At 44.7% G+C, this 7,082-nt stretch overlaps 1 non-coding gene across 1 annotated transcript; it reads right to left on the bottom strand.

Annotated features, from left to right (window-relative positions):
- Positions 1 to 6,554: 6,554 nt before the first annotated feature.
- On the bottom strand, positions 6,555 to 6,638 carry Trnas-gga (transfer RNA serine (anticodon GGA)). The gene is given in 2 exon segments: positions 6,555 to 6,589; positions 6,599 to 6,638. It is a non-coding gene; the product is annotated as a tRNA-Ser (tRNA).
- Between the last annotated feature and the right edge of the window lie 444 nt (positions 6,639 to 7,082).

Below are 7,082 nucleotides of genomic sequence, written 5' to 3' on the forward strand. Positions count from 1 at the left end.
AATGAATCTTACCATTACAATGCTATCACCATGATTTCTAATCCCACTCTTGAACCTTTCTTTTATTTTCGTCATTGACCTTTCTAACCCGAGCACTTAGTTCTTAGTCGTCCACTCTTACTGTTCCCTCTTGGCTCTTTCCCTATAGCGTACCGAGCAAAGTGGCGCAGTCGTTAGCACATTGGACTCGCATTCGGTTCAATCCCGCGTCCTGTCATCCTGATTTAGATTTTCCGTGATTTCTCTAAATCGCTTCAGGCAAATGCCGGGATGGTTCTACTGAAAGGGAAGACCGACTTCCTTCCCTGTCCTCCCCCAATGCGATGAGACGGTTGACCTCCAAATTTGGTCTCCTCCCTCAAATCAACCCTACCCATTCTTCTGTGTTATTATTGTCAGTAACCTGGATGCTTGAGCTGTTTGTGTGATAATTCTCGCGCTTGTCCGAAACTGCAATCTTGGGAATTGTGTAAATGATATTTTTCCGCGAATCTGATGATACATCGCCAGCCTCATACATTGAACACACTGTGGCCGCTCAGTGCGGTCCAATGTTCCAGTCACCTGTCGATGAATTTCGTCTGACACGCTCGCGCCTTCTTCAACTTACTGTCATGCAGTTCCCAGCCGGAGAAAGCTACACAACAAACAGGTGTACGCATCGTAACCACAAGTCACACTGAAATTGTTTGTCGGTGGAAGAAATAATTTAAGGATACAATTCATGTGCGTAATATTCCACTCTATTACGATAAGCTTGCATACACCAGTCACTGCCAAGCCTTACTCAAAACTGTGCAAAGTCCGAAAAGTCCACACGCACACCTAATTCATAACCATAGGCAGAGTATGGTAATCCTTCACCGAGATTTTACATACGAACTGCTTCTTTAAGAATTGCTCGCTCAAGTGTTGCTATAATCACTCTCACATAGCAAAATGTTCACGTTCGCGAGTAAGCAAAGCGCCACGCGGAATTTAACTATTTCAAAAGTAAAAGTTCCGAATTTCACACTGTGCTTTAAAGCGAATTCCGTTCCTCCCTTTACGGCACTTCTCAGACATTTTGGTATCAAAATATCACAATATCAATAATTTCCAACGGCGCACGTATCAATAGATCTGATCATTACGAGATCTTAGCCCCAACTCTACTCCCCTCTCTGTACAAAAGAGGTTTCTCTTCCACAAAAAACGCGTGAATATGCTGATTTCTGATTGACAGAGAAACATCACAGCCAATTGTAACTGCTCCTCTTAATATGTATTGGAAACGTTCGTTGATGAAATTCGTGCTCCGACCAACTAGCGGTTGTTGTTGTGGTCTTCAGTCCTAAGACTGGTTTGATGCAGCTCTCCATGCTACTCTATCCTGTGCAAGATTCTTAATCTCCCAGTACCTACTGCAGCCTACATCCTTCTGAATCTGCTTAGTGTATTCATCTCTTGGTCTCCCTCCACGCTGCCCTCCAGTACTAAATTGGTTATCCCTTCATGCCTCAGAACATGTCCTACCAACGGATCCCTTCTTCTAGTCAAGTTGTGCCACAAACTCCTCTTTTCCCCAATTCTATTCAATACCACCTCATTAGTTATGTGATCTACCCATCTAATCTTCAGCATTCTTCTGTAGCACCACATTTCGAAAGCTTCTATTCTCTTCTTGTCTAAACTATTTATCGCCAAGTTTCACAACCATACTTGGCTACACTCCATACAAATACTTTCAGAAACGACTTCCTGACACTTAAATCTATATTCGATGTTAACAAATTTCTCTTCTTCAGAAACGCTTTTCTTGCCAGTGCCAGTCTACATTTTATATCCTCTCTACTTCGACCATCCTCACTTATTTTGCTCCCCAAATAGCAAAACTCCCTTACTACCTTAAGTGTCTCATTACCTAATCTAATTCCCTCACCACCACCCGACTTAATTCGACTGCATTCCATTATCCTCGTTTTGCTTCTGTTGATGTTCATCTTATATCCTCCTTTCAAGACACTGTCCATTCCGTTCAACTGCTCTTCCAAGTCCTTTGCTGTCTCTGACAGAATTAAAATGTCATCGGCGAACCTCAAAATTTTTATTTCTTCTCCATGGATTTTAATACCTACTCCGAACTTTCTTTTGTTTCCTTAACTGCTTGCTCAATAACAGGTTGAATAGCATCGGGGAGAGGCTACAATCCTGTCTCACTCGCTTCCCAACCGCCGCTTCCCTTTCATGCCAGTCGACTCTTATAACTGCCATCTGGTTTCTGTACAAATTATAAATAGCCTTTCGCTCCCTGTATTTTACCCCTGCCACCTTGAGAATTTGAAAGAGGATGTTCCAGTCAACATTGTCAAAAGCTTTCTTTAAGTCTACAAATGCTAGAAACGTAGGTTTTTCCTTAATTTTTCTTCTAAGATAAGTCGTAGGGTCAGTATTGCCTCACCTGTTATAACATTTCTACGGAATCGAAACTGATCTTCCCCGAGGTCGGCTTCTACCAGTTTTTCCATTCGTCTGTAACAAATTCGCGTCAATATTTTGCAGCTGTGACTTATGAAACTGATAGTTCGGTAATTTTCACATCTGTCAACAAATGCTTTCTTTGGGATTGGAATTATTGCATTCTTCTTGAAGTCTGAGGGAATTTCGCCTCTCTCATACATCTTGCTCACCATATAGTAGAGTTTTGTTAGGACAGGCTCTCCCAAGGCTGTCAGTAGTTCTAATGGAATGTTGTCTCCTCCCGGGGCCTTGTTTCGACTTAGGTCTTTCAGTGCTCTGTCAAACTCCTCACGTGGTATCATATCTCCCATTTCATCTTCATCTGCCTCCTTTTCCATATCCATAATATTGTCCTCAAGAACATCGCCCCTGTATAGACCCTTTGTATACTCCTTCCACCTTTCTGCATTTCCTTCATTGCTTAGAACTGGGTTTCCGCCTGAGCTCTTGATATTCACGCAAGTGGTTCTCTTTCCTCCAAAGGCCTCTTTAATTTTCCTGTAAGCAATATCTATCTTACCCCTCATGAGATAAGCCTCTACATCCTTACATTTAGCCATCCCTGCCTAGCCATTTTGCACTTCCTGTCGATCTCATTTTTGAGACGTTTGTATTCCTTTTTGCCTCCTTCACGAACTTCATTTTTGTATTTTCTCCTTTCATCAATTAAATTCAATATTTCTTCTGTTACCCAAGGATTTCTAGCAGCCTTCTTCTTTTTACCTACTTGACCCTCTTCTGCCTTCACTATTTCATTCCTCAAAGCTACCCACTCTTCTTCTACTGTATTTCTTTCCCCCATTCCTGTCAATTGTTCCCTTATGTTGTCCCTGAAACTCTGTACAACCTCTGGTTCTTTCATTTTATCCAGGTCCCATCTCCTTAAATTCTGACCTTTCTGCAGTTTCTTCAGTTTTAGTCTACAATTCATAATCAATAGATTGTGGTCAGAGCCCACATCTGCCCCTGGAAATGTCTTACAATTTAAAATCTGGTTCCTAAATCTGTGTCTTACCATTATGTAATCTATCTGAAACCTTCTAGTATCTCCAGGCTTCTTGAAAGTATTCAACCTTCTTTCATGATTCTTGAACCAAGTATGAGCTATGATTAAGTTATGCTCTGTGCAAAATTCTACCAGGAGGCTTCCTCTTTCATTTCTTGGCCCCAATCCATATTCACCTACTGCGTTTCCTTCTCTTCCTTTTCCTACTGTCGAACTTCAGTCAGCCATGACTATTAAATTTTCGTGTCCCTTCACTAACATAATAATTTCTTTTATCTCATCATACATTTCATCAATTTATTCATCATCCGCAGAGCTAGTTGCCATACAAACCTGTACTACTGTAGTAGGCGTGGGCTTCGTGTCAATCTTGGCCACAATAATGCGTTCACTATGCTGTTTGTAGCAGCTTACCCGCACTCCTATTTTTTTATTCATTATTAAACCTACTCCTGCATTACCCCTATTTGATTTTGTATTTATAACCCAGTATTCACCTCATCAAAAGTCTTGTTTCTCCTGTCACCGAACTTCACTAATTCCCACTATACCTAACTTTAACCTATCCATTTCCCTTTTTATATTTTCTAACTTACCTGCCCGATTAAGGGATCGGACGTTCCACGCTCCGATCCGTAGAACGCCAGTTTTCTTTCTCCTGATAACGACATCCTCTTGAGTAGTCCCCGCCGGAGATCCGAATGGGGGACTACACTCCTGGAAATTGAAATAAGAACACCGTGAATTCATTGTCCCTGGAAGGGGAAACTTTATTGACACATTCCTGGGGTCAGATACATCACATGATCACACTGACAGAACCACAGGCACATAGACACAGGCAACAGAGCATGCACAATGTCGGCACTAGTACAGTGTATATCCACCTTTCGCAGGAATGCAGGCTGCTATTCTCCCATGGAGACGATGGTAGAATTGCTGGATGTAGTAATGTGGAACGGCTTGCCATGCCATTTTCACCTGGCGCCTCAGTTGGACCAGCGTTCGTGCTGGACGTGCAGACCGCGTTAGACGACGCTTCATCCAGTCCCAAACATGCTCAATGGGGGACAGATCCGGAGATCTTGGTGGCCAGGGTAGTTGACTTACACCTTGTAGAGCACGTTGGGTGGCACGGGATACATGCGGACGTGCATTGTCCTGTGGGAACAGCAAGTTCCCTTGCCGGTCTAGGAATGGTAGAACGATGGGTTCGATGACGGTTTGGATGTACCGTGCACTATTCAGTGTCCCCTCGACGATCACCAGAGGTGTACGGCCAGTGTAGGAGATCGCTCCCCACACCATGATGCCGGGTGTTGGCCCCTGTGTGCCTCGGTCGTATGCAGTCCTGATTGTGGCACTCACCTGCACGGCGCCAAACACGCATACGACCATCATTGGCACCAAGGCAGAAGCGACTCTCATCGCTGAAGACGACACGTCTCCATTCGTCCCTCCATTCACGCCTGTGGCGACATCACTGGAGGCGGGCTGCACGATGTTGGGGCGTGAGCGGAAGACGGCCTAACGGTGTGCGGGACCGTAGCCCAGCTTCATGGAGACGGTTGCGAATGTTCCTCGCCGATACCCCACGAGCAACAGTGTCCCTAATTTTGCTGAGAAGTGGGGGTGCGGTCCCCTACGGCACTGCGTAGGATCCTACGGTCTCGGCGTGCATCCGTGCGTCGCTGCGGTCCGGTCCCAGGTCGACGGGCACGTGCACCTTCCGCCGACCACTGGCGACAACATGGATGTACTGTGGAGACCTCACGCCCCACGTGTTGAGCAATTCGGCGGTACGTCCTCCCGGCCTCCCGCATGCCCACTATACGCCCTCGCTCAAAGTCCGTCAATTGCACATACGGTTCACGTCCACGCCGTCGCGGCATGCTACCAGTGTTAAAGACTGCGATGGAGCTCCGTATGCCACGACAAACTGGCTGACACTGACGGCGGCGGTGCACAAATGTTGCGCTGCTAGCGCCATTCGACGGCCAACACGGCTGTTCCTGGTGTGTCCGCTGTCCCGTGCGTGTGATCATTGCTTGTACAGCCCTCTCGCAGTGTCCGGAGCAAGTATGGTGGGTCTGACACACCGGTGTCAATGTGTTTTTTTTTCCATTTCCAGGAGTGTATTTTACCTCGGGAATATTTTACCCAAGAGGATGCCATCATCATTTAATCATACAGTAAATCTGCATGCCCTCAGGAGAAATAACGGCTGTAGTTTCCCCTTGCTTTCATCCGTTCGCAGTACCAGAAGAGCAAGGCCATATTGGTTAGTGCTACAAGGCAAGATCAGTCACTCATCCAGACTCTTGCCTCTGTAGCTACTGAAAAGGCTGCTGCCCCACTTCAGTAACCACATGTTTGTCTGGACTCTCAACAGATACCCCTCCATTGTGGTTGCACCTATGGTATGGCTATTTGTATTGTTGAGGCACGCAAGCCTCCCCACCAACGGCAAGGTCCATGGTTAATGGGGGGGGGGGGCAAATAGCGGTAGAAAATATATATATATATATATTCTTATGAGAAACATTACATAAAAAACCTCTGCCCTGCTGCACAGTATTCACGCCGAGTGCGTATCAATGATACCGACCAGTTCAAATAATTATATGCTCCCCGATGTGCACGAGCATAGCAACACGTAGCTGCATACCAATGGCTATCCTTGTACTAACTGTGGCTGCAGTCCATGTACGGTAATACTTTCGCCCCTAAAGTTTTCAGTTTAAGCAAGCTTAATCGTTGGAATCGGTACAATAACTTTCTAAAGCGGCAAATAATATTTATACATTATGCGCCTTGTTATTAATCTATGTCGTCGTACAAATAAATATTTCATAAATACACAATATTAAATGGGTTGAAAGAAATGTCACACGGTAAATCCACTTTATGCTGGTTTATTCTATACTATTCACGTTCAAAATGGTTCAAATGGCTCTGAACACTATGGGACTTAAATTCTAAGGTCATCAGTCCCCTATAACTTAGAACTACTTAAACCTAACTAACCTAAGGACATCACACACATCCATGCCCGAGGCAGGATTCGAACCTGCGACCGTAGCGGTCGAGCGGTTCCAAACTATAGCGCCTAGAACCGCTCGGCCACCCAGGCCGGCACTATTCACGTCCTATCATTGTATTAAGGAAGTACCTTTCCCCTGAGCTGGGTGGAATTTGTTACGCAAGTTTCAGTCAAAGAGTTTGTAACAAGATCCAGATTTCATTTGCTACTTTAACGAAACTTCAGTACTTTCTCTCACAATTCAATACCAATGTTCACTTCCTATGTCAGTAAATTGCTAACTCTCTATTACTTTGGGGCAAAGTTCAGTCTTCCCTGTATGATGATCAATTTAAGACAAGTTCGGATCTTTTCCTCCCTTGGCGTTACGTAATGATATACTTAAAGTTGCTGATCTACCTATTTCAATTTTATGATTCCTAGGCAGATCACAAAATTTCCGAAAATGCACAAAAACAATCTCGTCAACCCTACGTACAAGAACACACGTTGAGATACGACCTCATCCAGCGAGCGCTAGCAGCACATTAACAA

Source organism: Schistocerca gregaria, chromosome 1 (genome assembly GCF_023897955.1).
Source record: "Schistocerca gregaria isolate iqSchGreg1 chromosome 1, iqSchGreg1.2, whole genome shotgun sequence".
NCBI lineage: Eukaryota > Metazoa > Arthropoda > Insecta > Orthoptera > Acrididae > Schistocerca > Schistocerca gregaria.